General features: G+C 42.0%; 1 protein-coding gene across 10 annotated transcripts in view; it reads right to left on the bottom strand.

The window, feature by feature from the left end:
• Positions 1 to 21,354, bottom strand: part of mef2d (myocyte enhancer factor 2d) — a 115,058-nt gene that overhangs the window by 79,279 nt on the left and 14,425 nt on the right. Inside the window, exon 1 of one of the 10 annotated variants that reach the window (XM_042489853.1) lies at positions 933 to 1,138. The exons of the other annotated variants lie outside the window; for them this stretch is intronic. The gene's annotated coding sequence lies outside the window, so the exon portion shown is untranslated. Of the gene's footprint in view, positions 1 to 932; positions 1,139 to 21,354 lie in introns of those variants that run through there. 10 annotated transcript variants of the gene reach the window in all.

The raw sequence follows: 21,354 nt of genomic DNA, 5'->3' as shown, positions 1-21,354 counted from the left end.
ACTCTGGCAGCTTATGGATGCTAAAAAAAATACTCCAATCATTTTATTTTTACAGTGAGTTAAAAGCAGTTGGGCAGCCACCCAGCACCCTATCAGAGGCCAGATTTAGCCCGCGTGTTTTAAGTAAAGTATGACTGCTCTAAAGAACATAGAGGCAGACAGAGCATTTCTTATGAGGGAAAATGAAGACAGAGCTGCTATCTCCTGAGCTCTGAAAGAATGCCCCGAAGCTACCGAGCGCCGATAAACAACTTCCTGTTATTTACTTTCTGTTTGACTGACTCGGCTTTGAAAAAAACAAAGATATAAGCGGGCAAAACAACAAGGTAAAAGGAGAACATGAACTACATTTCTTCAAAGCTTCATCTCTGAGTGCGCTTTAAACAGGTGTCAAGGGCGCCATGAAACCCACCCGACAGAGTAATGGCCGTTCAATTCCAGAAAGAAAAAGAACAGGTGTGACGTTAGGAGCTGCCCGACAACACAAGCTATCAGCCATAAATCTTCCCGGCAGACCCCTCCGCTCTCAGCAGATTTCGGGGCTGGGGAAGGTGTCAGCTCGGCGGCTGCTGATGGAGAACAGTCCACAGGCAGAGTCACCTCACTATCTACCTCGTAAAGTCCTCAGAGGCGCCAGCAGAGCGCCCCTCGGCCCGATGGCTTCCTGGGCTGATTAGAGAGCTCAGAACATTTCTGAAACCGTCTCTCGCACTTCTGCTTAAATCAAGCTGAAAAATGTTAGTTTTAGCCAGAGGAGAAGTAATGTGAACACTTAAAAACAGCCATCGAGAGTGACATTTTCTCTTCAAGTAATTACGGTTTGAAGCAGAGCGGCGTTCATGTCAATTCAAACCAATTACATCCGAGGAAACACACACAGTCACACACTCACACACACTTAAAGCTGAAATGTCTTGATTGGTCGCTCTTACCGTCAAAGATTAAAGATGCCAAAGGCGGCGTGGAAATGCCTGACACAAACACAGAAGAAGAAGAAGGAAACGTCTGGATTCTGGATTGAGGCCAGTTAATGTAAAAAAGAGTCGAGATAGTCCAAAGAGGGAGCGACGGTCCTGAGGAGAAACTCAGAGCAGCACATGTGCCATCGACCGCCGCACAAGTGACAACTGCTGGTGGAACGCCGAGCTCTGAAAGCCCCGAATTACCCTGCTCACTGGACACCCCGGCCCCCCCACACACAACCACCACACTCACAGTACACTCGTCCCCCTCTCCTTACCCACAAACCCCTCCCAGGTCACCCTTTGCCCTAATATGCTTTCAGCAACTGCCACCAATTCATCAGTGTCTGTGTTGGCAACTGACACGCTTGTTGTTCGGCTCTTTAAAGGACCGTTCTGCACGTTTCCTGCAAAAAAACATTAACTTCAGAGCTACGACTAACAATTTTCCCCACTATTGGCCAATTTGGCAATAATTTTGTCCATTAATTTGTTCAATGAACCTTTTAAAATCTGAGCAACTTGGTTTGATGTCTTTCAAAAACACGAGGGCAATGAGCCACAAAAGTGGAAATGTATCAAAAATTAGGAAATAGTAAAAAGTTTTCTGAAAATTTGTAAAAAAAAAAATATATATATATATATATATATAAATAAATAAATAAATTAAGTAAAAAGTGTTTAAAAATAATAAATGCAAAATAATTTTGAATACTGCAAATATGAATAATATAAATATTGTTTTTCCCAAGCATTTCTCTTTCTTTTCCCCTTGCTTTTTTAAAATGTCCTCTTTTATTCGCTTTTATTATTGTATTTCTTGTAAAATATATTGATCTTTTATTTATTATATGCTATTCTATTTGACCTTCATGCATGCAACTTTTACCCTTGTGCTGCTGCAAAACTTGAATTTCAGTAACAGTTCTTGTCTGAGTGAAATTATTTTAAAGGCAACTATATGCAGACTTCTAGGCTCTAACTTAAGGACAAATTCAATATAGTTTTATATTGTAGAAAAACAGCTTTTGATAACTGGGACGGTCAGAATTTCCCTTATTCTCTCTGTGATTTGTCTTTTAAATTCTCTGTTAATGTATTTTGAATGATTTTTTGAAAAAAAAATCTTCTATTGATTATCAAACTATTAACTTTTTCTATATATAGTTTTATTCCACTGAACTCTTTGTCATGTTTATTTTTCAAAATCTTTTTAAATATCTTTGGGTTTTGGATTGACAGTCAGACAAAACAGGACATTTTAAAAATTGAATCTCTTGACTCTGAGAACTTGTGATGGGCTGAATCGAACTCAGAATTTTGCATGTTAAACCAGATTTGTCTGTTCAATATAAATATTTAACAATTCAGGTTTTTTTTTTCCATATAAACTTTTTAAGTTTGAACGGGCTCAGAGGGACGTCAAGTGTGACAGTAATATAGTAAACAAGCTAACAGGGATAATGATGGGTCGAAAGTGCACAACAATATTTTTGCCAAAACTAGATATCAAACAAAAGCCAGAGGCTGTGTCGTATTAACTTGCTGTGAGCTGTAAATTTTCCATTTATCAGCAGAAGAGAGGAGATAATGTTGTCTCGCAGCTTTACAGCGCAGAGTGTCTCCTCCTCTGTGCCGCTGCATCACCTCCGCTGTGGTTTGTATCAAAGAGTATGATAAAAGTCAAGAGCGCTCACTCTGCAGCAAAATCTAGGGACCAGAAGCACACTGCACAAAACAACACAAACAAACGACTGCTCGAGGTGAAGCTACCACACTGGACTGACAGGACTCCAACCGATGACTCAAATCTCTGACTTTAAAGGGGCAGCCATTTATTTTTCAATATTTTTCACATTTTAAAAACAAGAAATCATTATCAATCAACAGAGCGATCTATAATTACTGTAATCATTTGACATTACACAACTCAAATATAACAGTTTTTTTATAGGAGATGAATGGAAGCTTAAAACTGTGCAGCATTCATCTGAAAATGGTTTTAAAAAACAGAAAAAAGCAGTGTGTTCTCACTAGGAAGCCAAAGCTTGCTTGCATGTTTGTGTGTGTGTGTGTGTGTGTGTGTGTGTGTGTGTGTGTGTGTGTGTGTGTGGTCAGAGAGCTGCCTGGCTCAGTGTGTCAGTTCCTGGTTGCACACCAATCTGTCCCTCATGCACTTGTGTGTGTGTGTGTGTGTGTGTGTGTGTGTGTGTGTGTGTGTGTGTGTGTGTACATCCTCCATTTGGATCATGAGCTGCTGGCAGCAGGACGGCAGCTGCCTACATACCTTTTGTTCCACTGGACCCTTCAAGGCCCCCCCCACCCCCGAAATCCACACACACACACACACACAAGCCCTGCACACAGATATACACTCGCATGCTCAGCTGTCGGAGAGTTCAACAAACCGGTAATGTCTCGTGCCCCTCAGCCCAAACTCTCTACACTCGCTGCTAAAATGACTCCTCTGCTGTCAAACTGGGCCGGCTGCACGGCACATCTCCCCTCCCTGTCAGCTCCGATGAAGGCCGCCGCTGACGGCTGTGATCTGACGCTAAGTCCAAAGCTGTGGAAATCAAATCCTCACAGATCCGAACTCGCCGAGATACAGTCGGATGACCGCGGAGAGGACTGTAAAAGGAGAGATTCGCCGTCTGTGACCGTTTGCGACAGTGGCTCCGCTTCCCAAGGAATGACTCTCAGCCCGTGCCCTTTCCTGACCTTGAAATCTCCAAGGGGGCCTGGAGGGTGTGGGAAACGGGAGGCCAGGAGTCTGCTAAACAGTTGTGTCATTGAGTTTCCACACAACACAGCGAATGTGTGTTTGTGTGCAGGCACGTCTGTGCCCGGCGCCCGACGGGTTAAACACGGGCAGAAATTCCAAGAGTGCATTTGGTCTCGAGGCAGAAACATATATGGATAAATGTGAGCGGGGAGGGCAGAAAAATGAACTCCCGTCACCTATCAGGAGCAGGAAATCTGCCCATGGGAAACACAACAATCCTGTCAGAGCTCCGAGGACACAATTACATCCACAACAAATAAACGGTCTCACTCCGTACGTCTCCAAGCACAAGATCTACGTCTCCAAGCACAAGATCTACGTCTCCAAGCACAAGATCTACGTCTCAAGCACAAGATCTACGTCTCCAAGCACAAGATCTACGTCTCCAAGCACAAGATCTACATCTCCAAGCACAAGATCTACGTCTCCAAGCACACAATCTCATTCTGTACGTCTCCACACATTTTTATATATTCTTTATTTCTGTTTGTGTGTAATGTTCAATAAGTAAATTGTTAAAACAAAGTTGTTTGTTTAAGAAAGCAGCCGTGTGAGTACTTTCATATCAGTGCACAATCCACATAGAAATGATCTGTTTTCATTCCAGCTCCAAATTCACTATATCGTAGTATTAGTATCAGTCTAAAATACCGTATTGGTCGGGCTCTAAACGTCGTGTAAACGTCCTGACTGAGGCCCCCCCCCCGCGCCTGCCGTCCACATTTGTCGTCCATGTGCACAGCTGCCTGGGGCTCCTCCATGTTGAACACACGCTGTTGGCCCACAGCCTAAAATGGGGATCTATGAGCCTACCTCCGCTCTCCCTGAGACAAACGCGAGCGTTGGCCAAGACTGTGTGGTGCTGGCTGCATGTGGTGGGGATCCGGCGCCGAGGAGAGGTGGGGGAGGCACAAACAGCCAGAGAAAAGACATCTATTCTCTCCGCTTTCACAGAGCGGTGAGAGGAAGCAGCTCATCTGCCCGGAGGCAAGTGTATTTATGTTGAAAGGAAACACAGAAGCGTATAAGCTACAGCTCTCGCAATGATAAACATCCATCCACCGAGCTGCAGATACTCACCAAAAAGATTTGTTTTTGTTGCGTGTGAAAGGTGCGACACCTGAGCCATGCACCGACACAAAGACAAACTCAAGAGGTTTTGTTGAAGACAAGCTTATTTAGTACTTTGTCTTTGTACCAAATGACTAATAGGTTTGTGAATAAACATGATATGCTTTCAAGGGTTTGACAGTGAATACCCTGATTATGCAAATCTGCCCCCCCTCCCCGAGGATGGGGTAAATAAAAAAATGACAAAGCTTTTCTCTGGTGTGGCTCCACTCTGAGCCGCTCGCTCGCACGCTCTCTCTCTCTCGTGTGTGTGACCTACATTATTGAGGAATTCTCCACATTTTTGTCACACTCTCGACAAAGAGCATAATAAAGCTGACAAGATGCACATAGAGAGGAAACACACATCCACACATTATCCATCTGCACTCACATTATGTGTCATCCAACATCAACAAGTGCTTGTTTCAACCTGAGCCGGCTTCCTGTTAATCAACACTCTCACGGCTTCAGTTTGTCACCAGGACGCTAAAACGCAGATAAAAATGACTGACTTCGTCTTAAGACGTCTCATGATTTTTTACCATTTAGCAGATTTTGCAGCAGTGGACCAAAAAAGTTCAGTCCATTCTCACCCACTGACCTCCACATCTACACCATAAAAAAGGACATTATGATTTAATATCAAGGAGCGTTTTTAAGTGTGGTGGGAAAACTCATGTGAAATCAATTAAACACTAATCATATAAAAATGTATACGCCTCCACACACCTAGGTTTATTTTCTGTGATTAATTCACGTCACAGGAATTTTTTAAACTGTAGTTTCTGCCACTTTCTTGATACTTTCACACAGAATGCAAATATTATTAAAGGAAATAAATGTGATTTGTTTTTTTTCTGAAATGAGGTTGATTTTTCTGATTTCGCACCACAAATAAAGGCATCAAAAAGTCATGCTGCACTTATACGAGGGCCGGCAGTTTATCAAATTTTCGCTACATGATTATTATCGCCAAAAGAGTTCAAAACAACGATTAATGGCGAAGCTCCGGCGCCCAGAAAATGGTATTTGGGACAGCCCAAGTCTAAAAAAATGTGCTCATTGTTTAGATGAAGTCCCAGAGAACTGTATCAGTGATGCCTTCAGATGCTACCTTTGATGGAAAATATGATACATTTCTTCACAAAAAATATCTCCATATGAGTCACCTTCGCAAACCTTTCAAAGTGAAAGAGGAGCAAACAGATGTGATTGCGAATTTGCAGATGCAGTTGCATTTTTGATACTTCTGTCTGCTCTGTGCAGGCGGCGACTACTGCATGAAAACGGGATCCTTCCCTGTCACCCTTCATTATGTTGTTTTTCTGACAATTTATTTTATTTAGCTTCATTCCCACTGCACAAAAAATCTGCTTAAACCCGTTAAGATCCGGCTTTTTAATGCAGTGAGTATGCATACGATCGGCATTCACACAAAGGACTCTGCAGCAGACACAGGTTTTCATCACCTACACTTCCGAAAACATCCCTCCAAACACATCTGCACCGAGTTTGAAAGAGAGACTGAATCAGTGAGATATATAAAAAGAAGAAACCACTGAAACGGTTTCAAAAACCTCTGATCCTGCTGCTGTCTGTTGTTTACCTGTTCTCCGGCCTGTCTGTGATGTCGCACAGACACACCAACAAAACAACCCACAGACACACACACACACACACACACACACACACACACAGGCCGCTGACAGAGAGGCAGACACATCTGCTGCAGTGGTGTGTTCACTGGCGGTGGGAATACAGTCTATCGCCTACATTTAGTGGGTTTACTCATGTTTTAAAAAAAACACATTCACACAGTAATTTTGGTGTGAAAGGGGTATTTGTGGAGCTCTCCTTTATCCATGTCTGTGCAGAAGCTACACAGATCGTGAAGGCCTTTGGCTCAAACTTGTGATTTTGGTTGTAAAAATAAACTTTACAAAATGTTTGATTTCTACATTTTCACAATCCTAGCAGGTCAGCTGTGATGCTGTGCTGCTTCAGAGGGAGAACGAGACCATTCTGCACGTTTGGCGAATCCAAACGGCAACAAGGAGTGAAATCCTTAACTTCATTACCCTGAAATCCTGTAAGGTGATGTCAGTACATTGCATTCAGCTTCTGCTGGTTTTTCCACAGATCTTTTGCTCTGGAAGGAGCGAGCCGAACAAGGCTGCTCTTGTTTTTAGGACACAGTTTGCGTGTCTTGATATCAGTTTCAATTCATCATCATATCCTGTGGGTATGAAGTGTCCAACAACTGACATCAAAATCTAATACGGGCAAATAAAGCAAACCCAGAGCCTGTGCATTAGTGGAGACGGGCAGCTTTTGTTTGCTGCAGACACATTTTAAGATTTAGGATGATAAGATGAAAGTGATTTTCCACAAAAGTCGTTACTTGTTTTGCGAAAGATTTCACCAACATAAAGAGGCTCCTCACAGAAAACTAGAACGTCTCTTAGTAAAATTGTTTTTTTATTTTATTTTTTTAAGCCAGTGGAAAATTTCCTTTTAACTAGATTTATAATTATCAAAATTATGTCTTTAAAATTATGTAACAATATTATTGTTTTCTTAAGCACTTTTTTGAGTAATTTCCTTATTTCTTTGACTTTTTTTTTTTTTTTTTGCATTTTCAGGTTATTTCTCTTGGACTTTTTTAAATAGTAATTTTGTGCTATTTTTTGAGAAATTTCTTCTTAAATAGCTTCCTGCTATATTTCCATTTTTTTCAAGAAATCAAGCCAATTTGCTCAGGGTCTGAGGGATTAAACAACAGCACTGTCCGGTATTCTGCATCTCTGCATCTTATCCAGGCTGACCCGGATCCCCCAATCTGGGGAAGTTTGGTATCTCCCAGCCTCAGGAGCTGTCACAGCTAAAGGTTAAAGGTCAAGAGCAGCAAGACAAGCCCTAACAGACGCAGCAACCTGTTCACCTCAGCCGCCTGCCGCACGGCTCAGCTGCCACCACAAAGGCTCCAACACCCCCCACCCCGCTCCTCCAGGACGACAGCGTCCACTCGGACACAGAAACACATTCAGGGACGGATTTTTAACTTCAAGGTGCATCAACAGCAGCTTATTTTAGCCGAATTCTTGTATCACGTCTAAAAAAATACTCCTTACAGCTCTTCTTTTACTCCTGCGCTCTAAAATTTAAAATTTCTTGTCTTAAGGTGAAATTAATACATTCTCATTGATTTCTGTTTCATAATAAGATTATCAAACCTGTTTAAACCAGTGCGTCTCCGCACGTTCAGAGCACCGTCAAACAACTTCAGGGAAACAGGACCTCGCTGTGTTATCCTAATTAACGCTCCACGCTTGTTGCTATATTATATTTTAATCTATCAAGTAAATTAAAGCCATAAATCACTCAACACCTGTGACTCCCACGCCAGCACGAGCGGCTGGAGAGCGCCGAGCCGGCAGACGTTTAGCTTACGCCCAGAAAAATAAGAGCAGACGTCTGGAGTTAAAGATCCGTCCACGTTCATTTCGGAGGCTTGTTTGAATTGTGGAGGAAAAAAAATTCTCTTTTTAAAATCGTGTTTGAAGTACGATTGGAAAAATGTTTCCGCAGCCAAAACGAGTCTTATTTCTGTGAATATAAACAGACTCTGCGAGCTTGTTGGAGCTTAATACAACAAGACTGGAGGGACAGAGTGTGTGTGATGAAACACTCATTCATGTTGTCATGACAGCCTTGTGATGGACTGCTCAAGCGTGTGTGTGTGTGTGTGTGTGTTACAATGTTTTTTTCCAAATGTATGTGGGATTATTTTATGACCCCGTGTGACCGGGACCGAGGATCAGTCAGACTGGGAGAGCCGGTCACATATTCAGATCTACACGACCAGATCTCAGATTTTAAAAGTGATAAAAATTAATCTGCTGCTTTCCTGCAATTTGGTAAACTTTGAGTTGTGATTAAAGGTCGACCGATATTGGTTTTTCAAGACCGATACTGATAATTAGTAGCATTAGACCTGTAAAAAAAAGGGAGCTGAGAAACTTCCCAAACGCAAATGTCAGTAAATTGAATATTTTTGAGTTTTGGACTGTTAGTCTAATAAAAAAAAGATATCTGCGGACAATAATGTAAAAACCATTATTGTGAAAAAAGATTTAAATCAGTCAAATTAAATAATAATAATAAAGGTCAGTTGCAGCTGTATAGTGTGAAGTTGATGATGAACAGTCGGTCTCATCCCAGCAGGCCACAAAGATCAGAGCGAAACAGCTGAAAACACGAAACCGCATCAAAGAGTCCACCAAGGCTCCCAATGAATCACAGTCCACTTAACGTGTCGACAAAAGCGACGCACGGACCAAATGTGGAACTATTGTCTTCGCCAAATGCGCAAAAGTCGCTGCCAACACATCCAGCTGTTTTAACTCTTGTTTCCAGATCTGAGCTTTTCGTGGAACCGCCGAAAAAGTTTCCATCAAAACCATCCAGAGCTTAAAGCTGCTCTCGTCGTCTGACTTTGATCTGATATTTCCTGGTTTAATTTGGGATTTTTGACTCGATTTTATCTCTGAAAATATCTGGTTCAGCTGTTTTATGTTACGACATTAAACACTTTCACATCTGAGAAGTTTGGCTGTTTTTGTAGGATGAAGTGATGTTTGGAGTCTAACGTGTTTGTATCCATCAAAAGTACAGTCAGATAACGCATCGGAACTGGTGACACAAGTTAGGTTTTTTTTGTTTTTTTTTTTTTAAAAACTTAATTGAAAAAAAATCAATACATCGAATATGTATGGTACAAATTTCCATTATACAATTTTTAGAAAATAGAAAAAATAAATGTCACTGCACAAAAAAATAAAAAAAATGTGAGGAAGGGAAATGTAATGAAAACTGAATCCTCTGGGGACACTAAACAAACTACAACTACAACTACATAATCATTTTATCATTCTTGAGTTTTAGATTTTCATTAGTCATCAAGTATGTTTAAAAATTGGTATCTATTTTTTTTTTTATCCCAAAAAGGTGGGTAGTCTTAACCCCTTGAAATGTGGGCAAATTAGCTCGATGTCTTTCAAAAACATGGGAAGAAAGCGGCAAGAAACTTGGTAAGAAATGGCACAAAAATGAGCAAGAAATCAGAAACAAATTCAAGAAAATTGCCTAAAAATGATCAAAAACAAAGAAAAGTTAAAAAAAACAAACAAAAGAATGACTTAGGAAAATTGTAAGGTTTATAATCATTTATTGTTTTTATATTTTTTATTATATCCTATCTTTTTTATTTTAAGAATTATAAATATATTTTTAAATATTTTCCCTGACTTTTCATAACATCTCGTAACACCTAGCTACTTTTTAGGTCAATTCCTTATCACCTTATTGTTTTACAATTTACAAGAAATTTCTTGCCAAGTTGCTCATCATTTGTTTTTCTGTTTTTCAAAGAAATCAAACCAATGTCGCAGGTTTTAAATGCTCATGAAAAGTGTCTGAACTTAAAGGGTTAAAGCCAAACAATTTTATGTAAATGATATTTTGCTAAAATAATAATCAAGTTAATTATGTACTTTTCATCAGCCAAGATATTGAGACTGTTAAAAATAAGAAATAAATCTATTTTTATTAGTTAAGTTTTTGCACAAACATGCAAACTAAAAATCTGACAGTATTATGAGATTTTCAAGGTTCTGTTTTCAGTGTGACTTTGGCTGCACGAGCAGGAACGAGGCGAGACCAGACCAGACCAGACCGCCACGGCGCTCGACGCAGGCACGAGGCGCTGTGTTTTCCACAAACAAATACCCAAAGGCGACGAGGCGTTTGATGTGCAACGGGGTGGCGAGGGCCACACGGAGACGGGTCCTCCACCCCCCCACCCCCCTCCTCCCCTCTAACTTCCACAAGCTCCCTGACATTGACAAACACACACACACACACACACACAAACACACACAAACACACAAACACACACACACACCTGTTGTGACTCCAGAGGAATTGTCCTCTGTGAAAAGCTTTCCTTCATACTGTATCACCCACCTCCACACACACACACACACACACACACACACACACACACACACACACACACACACACACACACACACACACACTCCCCCTGTCAGTGCATTAAAACAAACACTCACACACACACGCTGCAGGGCTTTATGGCCTTGCAGAGCGTGTGTGTGTGTGTGTGTGTGTGCGTAGCCGTGGAGTGTGTACGTTGTGTCCGACCAACAACAGATGCTCCCACTGAGCAGAACTGCGGGCTAAAAGCACTAAGCTCCTTTGCTTTGCTTCGCTGAAGCCGGTAGCGGCATTACGGCGAGGAGAAACCCTCGCCGTAATGTTAATCCATAATCATTTTAACCCACAATACCCATGTTTTCACTTCAATCACCACTGAGTGCAATCACAACCGCGCTCTGACCATATGATGTGGATGTGATAATCCCGAGGTCGTGCTCGAGTCAGTCGACCTCTGACTCGACTCGACTCGTGAGGCTTTTTAATGTTTCCTCGATTGTTGAAACTTTTCGGTGTTGACGCTCCGCAGCCGCGGCAGCAACACAGCGAGATGAATCCTTTGATGACGACTGAAAGGCTCCATCACACAAGTCTTATTCTCTTATTCAGGATCTTGGAGACGCCACCCGTCACCAAACATTCTCCCGACGCTTTTGTCAGACAAAGTTTCCTGCGAAGTGAACTGTGGCGGAGCGCAGGCGGGATATTTAGGACGACGAGTATCGGTTTGTAAAAAAAAAAGGAGCAAAGCTGGAGAGAAGAGAGGGGATTTGAAAGCGCAGCACTTCTTTGGATTGGAAGAGAAAACCATGGGGTGAAAGAGAGAAAAAAACACATCTTTGGATTATGTATTCTTGCTGGTTGTGCAAAACAGAGCAGAAAAGAAGTTTCTGTAACTTCCTGTGCAGACTTTTTAACCACAAAATCTGCTCTTTCTTCTCTGGTGTCATCACTCACAGGGCGCCACCAACCTGCTGCTGCGAGCCGCCACAAAGGAAACCATTTATCAACATTCATTTACATTTTGGAGTGACTCAACAGGCAGAAAACACACGGCCAGATTCTTCTTTTTGTTTTTACAGAGTAGAGCTGAGATACAACTCAGCTCGAGCTTTAAACCACTAAAATGCTGTTTCTGTGCTGCGGTACAACAACAGGTCAGCTGAGGGAATTTATCATCTGTCAAGATCAGAAAAACACAAACACAAAGCTTACTGCACCTGAGGATCAGGACTAAAGGTCGAGCGACTGGTTTTTCGGGGCCGAAACTGATTATTAATGAGACCAATAATCACAGAGCACTTTTCCAATGCAGGAACATCAAAACCTGTAAACTTGGTGTTTTCTACAATCTGAGTTTTTAAGAGCCTTGTGGAGTGTATTTATTTTCAAAAAAGACATCACATCTTTCAAATTAAGGATCACTTAGACGGACCTGCTTTCAAGCCAAAGTCAGTCCACACGAGAAGAACAACATCGCTGGGTTGTTCAAATGCTTCAAACTATATATCCACCTTTCTGTGACATAAGTTGGGTTTCCATTAACCCTCACATCAGATAAACTGACATTGCAAATATGAAAATATACCAAATGAAAACATGTTACTTTTGAATCAATTTCGCATGAGTTGGTATTTCAGGTGATTGTAAAAAGCCATATTTTCACAAAACTGCAATGAACACACTTTTTCTTTTCTTTTCTAGGTCACATGGTGCTATGGCTGTGTGCTTGTCAGTAGGAACTGGCTCCCTCATGATGCAGCAGGAGCCACAAGAGCTGTTATTGCATCGCATAACTCTTCAGAAGTTGAAGGGATCATCGGGAAGTCCTGAATCAATAATTCCTCTGTGAAATCATGGACTATCAGCTCCCAGAAATCCCTCATATGTGGCCGCTACCCACTTTTAAGGGCCTCGCTTTTTCGTTATGGCAGTGCATTATACAGTGGCTGCAATAGAAATAAAGCTGCTAATGTTTTGAATGTCCATCGCCATGGTTACTGGGATGTTATCACCAGAGGAGAAGCCACACAACATCACTCAGTGGAAACAGAGTCATCTCCACGTTGTGTTTAAAATCGCTTCAGTTTTGCACAGTTCTGTGATGGAAACCTGCCTACTGTTTGGTCAGCCCAACGGCTGGAACTACATTTCTGCAAACCATGGACACATTGGAATTGTGCATAATTATGCAGAGGATACACTGAAACTTGATGTTTCAGCAGCGCTATGGTTAACCCTTTGAAACCTGCACAAATTGGCTTGAATTCTTGGAGAAAGAGCCCCCCCCCATTGGAACATTTCTTACTAAATTGGTCGCTGCCTTTTCAAAAGAGGTGAAATAAAGCTGCTAATGTTTCAGTCACAGTCATCTCCACATTTCTTTTTAGCAGTTCCAAAAATGAGACCGATCTTCAAATCCTGTTTCTTGCCAACAGCCGACATCGTTTTTTAACCATGACCTCAGTCACAATGACAAACCAAACGTTAACCGCAGCAGATCAGATCACCGTTACATGAAACATTTTCTAATAGCTTTGTGTGTTTTGGAGGGTGCTGATAAACAACGTCCTCCTGCCGGCGGGGGCGCCACATGACAAAACAACACATTTAGTGTGACAGATTGTTGTCAAAGCAGCAACAAAAGTGGTAAAAACTGCTCTGCAAGGATGTGATTCTGCACGGTTTTCTGCTGTTTGACAATAAGACGATGAGTGCGGAGCAAAAAGCTTGTAACACATCGTCACTCGGCTCTTGTTATTCCCCTCGCGCTGTCTTGGGCTTTCTTGAGAAAGCAGGAGGACTCTTTCTGTGTGAGCTGGTGCTGTTCCAGCTGCAATGTGATAACCAGTTCAATAACATAAACAACTGCCAGAATCCTCCAGAGGAAGATGCAGCGAGAGAGAGAGAGAGAGAGTGTGTGTGTGTGTGTGTGTGTGTGTGTGTGTGTGTGTGTGTGTGTGTGTGTGTGTGTGTGTGTGTGAGAGAGAGAGTCAGTGGGTGGATGTCTGTGTGCGTTTGGTTTTACATGGGAGCGCGTGTGGGCTGGAGAGCAGGAGAGGCCTGGGCGAGAGGTGAGGACGAGTCAGCCATTGAACACCATCAAATAAAGCGTTATCTAATGCCTGCGCTGACACGGCCCGCCAGAAAACAAGTACACTCTCTATCGACTGAAAGCGCGGCTGTGCTTTTGCCCGCGAAAACACTCCTCGCTGACGCCGTGAGCCGGGTTGGTACATCAGAGCAGAGAAATGGATTTCAGCAGAGCTTTAAAGAGCCATCAGGGTATCTGCACACTTTCTGAGCACAAATTTAATGACTTCTAAGACCTTTTTAATAGCTTCAAGAGAGCAAAAAAAAAAATACTGGCTCTGAGCAAAAAAGAGCCGGAGCAACTCTTTCTCTGCAAAACACACAAAGCCGACAGCCACCTCTCAGACAGAATCTTTACCATTAAACAAAGCTGAGTATATTCTCATTTTGAGACATTAAATAAAAGAGAAGCATGTTTAATCCCACAAACCTCAGAAGACCACATGTTTTAAGAAGAAAACACACAGAAGGAAAGTTTCACAAATACAAAAACAGCCACAAAGCTGCAGCGTTATTAAAAAAGATTGATTTAAGGCATTTTAATAGCAATTCAGGCTGTAAAGTCAGAAACCCTTTAAAACCTAAAAAAAATGCAATGGGAAGAAGGCAGTGAGCAACACAACAGGAAATGACCCAAACACCAGCAAAAAGTGAAAAATAAAACCAGATTATGAACTGAAAAAGATTTAAAATAAGATAGTAATAATAATAATGATAATAACAATACAACTAAAAATAATAACAACAACAACATTTCGGTAACCTAATTTAAAATATACAATTATTTTATATGAATAAAATAATTTTCCCTAGTTATTTATGGATTTTCTAATGATCTATCGCTCTCTCTCTTCTTTGTTTTTCAGGTAACTTTCTCATCACATTTTACACATTTTTTTGCAAATTGCCAAGTTGCTGATTGCCTTTTTTATCCCATTTTGTGACAGAAATCAAACTAGTTTTCTTTGGTTTCAAAGGTTTAAATGCATGTGAAAGGCGTCTGAACGCAGCAGTTCAATGTCTTTTGAAGCATTTCAAGGATCTGCAAGAACTCTGTTACAAGTATCAGATTGGTTTTGATAGTTAAAAAAAATCAGCTATCAGTACTCGTGTATCAAATGACACTCAGCCCTAAAATTAGGACTTTTCTGTCGCCTCATTCTGCTGAATCCATTCTAAGCTTCAGCAGAACAGAATCCTAATTTAATAAAAATGATCCTTTAACAGTGGAACTTGAGCACAAAAGCATATTTGTACCACACTAACAGTCGCACACATGAACAGATACGGTGAATGTGTTCGTGCATGAACACACATACACACGCCTGCAGTCATAGCAACATCACACGCACACACACAAACAGAAGGACGTGTGTGACGACTTCAGGAGGGTGGAGAGGGGATTCCTCCTCCTCCTCCTCCTCCTCCTCCTCCTCTTTCCTTCTTTTTCTTCTCTCCGTGGAACAATTCCCAACTCTGGTAATGGCTTTTCTACAACAGAGGAGAAACAAGGAGGAATACGCCCCCCCTCCCTCTGCACACTCTTTCTCCAAGTCAGCTCGTGGCTAACTCGCTGAACCCTGCGCAGATGGTCCCATAACACCACCGCAGCTGTGCAGCCGTAAAACGACGCCACGCCCCAGCGAGGAGAAGGCTGATATACATTCAGATATTCTAATGAGGCCGTAACCTCTCCGCCACGCTCTGCTGGAAGTGGAGCAGAGGAGAGGTGTGGGAGGAATTCGATGGGAGGCGGGACCAGAGAGAGCGGGGGGGATGATGATGATGATGATGATGATGATGAAGAGCAAGAAAATGTCAAATAAAAGAGAGGCAGGGTGAGGGAGAGAGAGAGAGGGGGGAGTGTGAGAAGCCGGGGTGTAGTGTTTCAGCTCCTGGCTCTGCTGCTTGCTATTTCAGCTGTGCTGAAGAGCTGGCCAGCAGCCCCTGCTCTCACGCCATCGTAACCCCGTCAGTATGGTGGCACGCCACTCGGGCTGCGTTCACACTGGAGCAGAAAGCCTCCAAATCCTTATTTTCCCCAAATCTCACACAGATCTGAGTTTCCCCCCTCGGTGCGATTGGCAAAAAAAAGGCTGACTGAAGTCGCAGCTTTTTTTCCTCCAATCCGGACCACATGGATCTGTGGCACCCGATCAGATCCTAATGTGCCGCGGCCGGCGGGAGAATCCTGTCTGAACGCTCAGAAGGCGTCGAGGTGACGGAGTTAATCTCACGTCATTCATCAGAAATGATCGTCATAGGTTTGGCGCAGAGGCAGCGAGGCTCGGCCAGCAGAGAGGAAACACGGCAGGAGGGAGAGCCAAAAAGCCAGTTGGCTGGTGTTTAGGGAGACGCCTCGATTCAGACAAAACCTGAAGGAATGTGGAGCAAACAAAGGCTGGATTTACACAACATGGTTCACATGACAAAATTCTGATTTTCATGCTCTCATGTGGCGCAGATCAGATATGTATCATGAACGTGTAAGCAGGAAAAAAAGCACATTTAATCAGATATTTTCAGTTTGGTTTCAGGCCTCATGCATATGTGGAAATAAATCAGATATCTGCAGTCTAAACAGACAATTCAGATATTATCTGACACCGTCGGTCGTACAAAGAGCTGGGCGATATGGCTTTAAAATAATATTGCAATATTTTCAGGTTATATCGCTATACATGATTTTATATCTTGATATTTTTAAATGTCCTTTAAACTAATGGTAACTATGCCTTTAATAAATTTATTTTCAAAGCTCAGGGAAAATTATAAAATCATTTAAAAAATCATTTTTTCACTTATATTGTCAATTTGAGTTTTTTTGTTTTTGAATAAAGAAATGGATCTGATTGATCAAACAAAATATCAGCGTTTTGTGGACTATAAAACTTCACCCAACTTTCCATCGGCATGAGGGTGAGGAGATAATGAGCGACTTTTAAGTTAACTATCCCTTAATGACGTGATCACACGTGCTCAGGGCTGAAGTTAGTGGTCAGAGGCAGAGGTTAGCTGGCTTTTAAGCTTTCGGGGTGAAGAAACTGTTCAGGTGAAAATAAAAGGTTCAAACTGAAACAAACATGCTTATGACGGCATTTCATTTTGCTGACATGTCGTTTCATGTGTATGCAAAGTTTAAGCAGGTGTAAATGCAGATATCGGATATGAGTCACTTTTAAGAGTAGAAAAAAATCAGAATTGGGCATCAAGACATCAAGCCAAAATCTATCTGATTACTCACGCGTGTGTCATTCAGCATCACTGGCAGTATTATGGGGTTACAACCCATAATAAACAAACTATGATCCAATAAAAGTCAAATTTCAGCAGCAATTTAGAGCACAGCGTGAAGGCCAGCAATGTGTGCATCCTTCACTTTGTGCATCTCTTCTTTCTGTGCAGCATCAACATTTTGGCACCCAACAAAACGAGATCTGGCAAAAGCGACGTACAGTAGGAGCTACTATTCAGGTTTGAGTCAGCAGAGGAGCTGTGATTATGAAACATTTGGTCTTCTGGAGGAATGAATGATGCATCGGAGGTAGAAACACTTTCCTAAAACAGATGTATGGCATTTCAGAGAAAACGAGTCTCTCCTCTCCTGCAGCGTCCTCCGGTCTCGTAGGTGTGCAGCTCTCCTTGATCCTCGTCCCAGCTTCTTCTGTTTTCCTCTGCTTTCCTTTATCATCTTCTGCAGAGCATTGTTCTCGGAGCTTTCTGGCAACAATAGCAGATAGACCTCCGGTGAACCCTCCAGTGTGCGCGCAGCAGAGACTGCAGCTTCAGTCATCGGACAGAGGAGCCTTAATCCGAGCCCGATTTAACGCAGTCGATTCTCTCAGTAATCCTCCTGGTTTGTGCTGCTCTTACTGGATCTCCAGCAACATCACTAACCTTTGATTCCAGCTGTGTTATGAAATACTGGAGTTATGAAATGTTACACACACACACTTACACATGTGATGCAGTGATAACAAGGTCACCGTTATGACCCTGATATCAGATCTGGGAGGGGTTCTGTTTCTATCAAACATCAGCGGGACACTGAGGAGGGCTGCGACCTGAAGTCACATGACAGCCAGCAGCTTTGGTGCCCTCTGACCCCCAAGGTTACTGCTCTGTCCCTAAGTTAAGGTGACCTTTGTATTAGGGCTATATACACAACATATATTTTGAAATGGAAGGTAGAAGGTATTAGTATTAGTCAACAAAGTCTAAAAATGAAAAAATCTTGAGTTGATATAAAACAGCAGCTCCTATGAAAAACCCATCCGGTTGTTTGGGCATGTTGGGCTGTCAGCTCTGAACAAGACCCGTCCATCCAGCGCAACAGCTTGATCTGGGATGTTAGCGGTTAACCATGTCTCTGTGAAAATGTGTGCCGCTCTGGTCTGACTGCCCACTCGGGGCATGCCGTTGGTGCAGATCCTCTTGTGGTCTGCTGCGTTAAGTCCAAACCCCACACAACTTTTCGCGATGCTGGTAAGTGCTTCTCTATCGTAGAAAAGTCGTGCTTCAGCAGAAGGGGCCATGGTGTCAAAAAAATAGAAAAATATAGTAAAAAAATAGCAAAGATTTGAGGAGCTACTGGCTGCTGCATCTACATGTGCTGCTGTTGTCATAGCAACTCTCAAATCTACTCTAAACTACTAAAAAAACAAAATTATTAAATAAACTAAAGTTACAAATAAAGTATATATAAAGTTACATCTACTTATGTTAGAATAAAGTTTATTAAAAGACAGTTACAAATAGGGCTGTGAGATACGACAAAAATACTGTCTGACGATAAAAAAATCTATTGTTTCATAATATGCTATATAGTTTATTTAGTTTAAGTCGTCTGACAACGCTTTGTGTCTATCTGCATGGCTGAGGGGGCGTCGACGCGATGCACGACACCAAAACAAACAAATAAACATGGCTCTTTGCCTCTCACAGACACACACACAGAGCAGGGCTTTTGCAGAGCTCCTGACCGTCACTATTAAGGCACATTTTGCAAACACAGAGCACTTCTATGATTTGCAAATACTATTAATCTATAAAGTGGAGAGCTGTTAGTTTGTTTCCAGCTCGCAGTGGATGAATCCTCATACTGCCATTACAGTTTAATATCCTGCTAATGCCAAAATCCAACTGTTTTTATCATCTTGCCAAATTACTGCAGCTGAAAACGGCTACAAATAGATACAACAGAAGTTGTATTTTTGCAAGAGAAGTATACAAATAAACAGCCTCCCTAACCATTTTACTTTCAGTCCTGTTCATTTGGTTCATGACTTTTCTTCTTTTTCGTTCTTTTTAAAAGCTCCAAGACTATTGAGAGCGTAATGGAATTTGAAATAAAAGGCCGTTTTGCTGAAGGTTGCCAGAAGCTGAACTAAATGGATTCAAATTGAATTTAAGTGGATTTTGACACCGCGGCCCAGCCAAGGTCAAGCCAGGCCCGGTTTTTGAGCGGCACTGCAGCCCTGAGAGCTGTGGCTCCCCGCTCAAGCTCCTGTTATTTAAGGTTAATCCTGCAAATTGTGTTGGGTTTAAGTTGCATTTAACCTACATAGAAGCCGTAGGTTGTGTCTTGATCCAGGACCACCGTCCTCTGATCCCACCACACAGCCCATACAATGTCCATTTGGCTGGCTTTTCATTCCGACGACCTCGATGGTTGATAAAGACTATATTAAAACAAAATACAACTTAATCTGGATAAAGTGCTGCAGCGAAACGATGCGACTGCAAAGGGAGGAGAGCGAAATCACAAAACAGAACCCGCAGATGAAATGTAATGAGAGTCCTACAGATTCCATAATCCCCGACAATGAAAAAAAATAAAAGTTACATGCATTCAGTGTTTTCATTTGCTCATCTGTTTCTACCTCGTAGCCAAAATGAGGTCAGCGCAGATTTCCAATTTGGTTCCAAAGCTGGTTATTTCCAGCAATTTCTTCCAAGGCGGACCGGATAAATTTAGTGCCCTGGACGGAGTATTTTTAGCAAAAATCAACAACCGAGTAGGGATTTACCACACAGGTTGTTTTTTTTCTTTCTTTCTCATTTCCGTTTGAATTTTATGTAACAGTTCTTCACAGGATGATTGCAGCGATCAGTGTGAAGAGACCTGGTGAGCCGAGTGACTAATGTTGTTCAACAAACAGAAAGGAAATCAGTCCGCAATTAAATCATTGCTGAAATCAGAGCAGCGTGTGTGTGTGTGTGTGTGTGTGTGTGTGTGTGTGTGTGTGCGCACGTGCGTGTGGGCGTGCACGTGTGTTTTAGTTCAGCATGTAGCTCAAGGGCACTTTGGTCAAACACTCAGATACAATCCTTTGACCTTTCAGATTACAAGACTCCCTCTTTAAAGTCCAGGCCACCCTGCTGCCCTACTTCCCCAGAATCCCTCCCGCGAGTTCGGTGCAGAGCGGAGCGGAGGAGTTCATGCTGCTCTGTTTATCTGGGAGATGAATGGAAAGTCTGCGGTAAACCACCGAGGGTTGATTGTAATTTAGGCCAGGGTGACAGTCACAGCAAACTCCAGCAAACAGGACTTTGGGATTCAACTTTCCCTTTAAGCTCGAGGGCACTCTGTGTGTGCGTGTGTGTGTGTGTGTGCGTGTGTGTGTGTAAGCTGAGACCTGTAGTCACTACTCGTCCACAAAGCCACAACATATCAGGTTGTTTTCATAGCAACACGACTCGCTAATATTTCACATCTAGTTTCACTGATTCAGACAAACAAATAAAGATCGAGTCCCAGTTTAACAGCAAAATGTTCAAAGTCAAAAGCATTTCTACTTTCGCTTCAATGGGCCTTTTATGACACAAATAGTCCCAGAAATTAAACAACCACAGGAAGGACAGTTACCAAATCTGCTGCTAAGTTTGCAGACATTAGAAATGTGTTATTGTATGTTAATATTTCTGCATATTGGAGTTCCCCAGCAGTGCTCCCACCAACAAGCTGAGCAGACGGCGGGCTACTGCATCACCAAAGACGCCAAACAATCTCCACAGACCTGTGGACGAAACTAAATCAAAGACGTTAACTACAGCGCTGCTGAACGAGTGGAAACTGACTGCAACAAACGCTGACATTTGATTCAGAATCAAGACAATCTGGTAAGACCTGTTTCACTTTGTTAACAGGGCCGGGCAGCATGGCTTTAAAATAATATCGCAATATGCCTCAAGGCTATATCACAATACACAATATATATGTATTAATATCTCTCAATATTTTTAAACGTCCTTTAAAGTAATGTTAACTACTAAAATATAACATTATTGATTGAACAGCAGTTACAATGAAGATAAAGTATATGCTGCCATATAATTAAGTTGAATACACTACTGTTATAATAAGATTTAATAAAATGAGGTTCA

Source organism: Plectropomus leopardus, chromosome 7 (genome assembly GCF_008729295.1).
Source record: "Plectropomus leopardus isolate mb chromosome 7, YSFRI_Pleo_2.0, whole genome shotgun sequence".
Classification (NCBI taxonomy): Eukaryota; Metazoa; Chordata; class Actinopteri; order Perciformes; family Serranidae; genus Plectropomus; species Plectropomus leopardus.
Note: the sequence above shows the minus strand (reverse complement) of the source record. Positions and strands in the feature narration are given on the sequence as shown.